Source organism: Mesitornis unicolor, unplaced genomic scaffold (genome assembly GCF_000695765.1).
Source record: "Mesitornis unicolor isolate BGI_N332 unplaced genomic scaffold, ASM69576v1 scaffold28887, whole genome shotgun sequence".
NCBI lineage: Eukaryota > Metazoa > Chordata > Aves > Mesitornithiformes > Mesitornithidae > Mesitornis > Mesitornis unicolor.
Window position 1 is genome coordinate 54,249 of NW_010196235.1, and position 1,104 is coordinate 55,352.

The 1,104-nt window shown below is 47.5% G+C and overlaps 1 protein-coding gene across 1 annotated transcript in view; it reads right to left on the minus strand.

The window, feature by feature from the left end:
* Positions 1 to 1,104, minus strand: part of TBX20 (T-box 20) — a 33,018-nt gene that overhangs the window by 31,630 nt on the left and 284 nt on the right. The window lies entirely within an intron of this gene.

Below are 1,104 nucleotides of genomic sequence, written 5' to 3' on the forward strand. Positions count from 1 at the left end.
TTCTCCCTCCCCGCCCCTGCAAGCTCCTACGGTTTTTGGAGGCTTCAGCAGCTCCTCTGGGAGGTTCAGCCGAAATAGAGGACAGGAGGGAGCCGGGCTGCGGAGGGCTCTGCCCCGGCGCCAAGGGATGGGGAGGGCGCACAGATGCGCCCTGCTCTGCCGGGGAAGGATTGCACCCGTGTCTCCGGGTAATGAAAGCCGGGTCCCAGGCGGTCGTTTCCCTTCGATTTCTAATTGAATGGCGTGGGGCAATGAGTGGGGAAAACATATTAATTGAGCGAGTTTTTTTTTTTTAAAAAGAATAATAATAAATATAGCTACGTTTAACACAAGACCGTGTAAATATGTCAAACGGGAATACTACAACATTCCAGGCCTTCGTTATCGCCTAGAGTAAAAAATAAAGTTTACGATGAATTCCTGGACTGTGTGAAATCTATTAAGTCAGTCGGCTGGATGGAGTAGACGCCAAGAGCTGCCTTTTCTAAATTTGTATAAGCTTCAGTGTAATATTGTTCATTGGCGCCCTGAAAGCTTAATACATTTTTTGTAGTTTTCTGCGAACTCTTGGGTACATGCAAGCCGCAGAAACTGGAGGGGAGAAGGGGAAGATACTAACGCTGTTCAAAAGCCTTCGGGAACCTGAGTCGAGGCGACCGAATAGAAACGAAATCGCTTACTCGAAAATTGCGAGCAATCACTATAAAAATCCTCCCGGTCGGTGTAGAGTAAAACAGTCTCTATGAGCCTACACCGAGTAGCTGTGCAGCAAAGGGATTTTCAGCTCTCCGTGCAAGTTTTACTACCCCTTATAAGACTAGGCTCGATACTAGAGATTCTCTTATTTGACTTCAAAATCATAGATGATTTGCAATAGATATTTAAGAGGTTCATTTCCCATCAGAGAATAGAAATGTAACCACCTTCGAGCGTGAGATTATTCAACGAATGGCGAAGCCGGATAAATAAACGGCGTAATTTAGGCTGGAGGAATTTAGGAAGTGGACTGTGCTACGCACAGCCTGGCCTGACAACGGCGTTGGGTCATGGGGGGACTGACCTGGCTTCCGCGGCGCAACTTCTCCTTCGGCAAGAAGAGCCCAT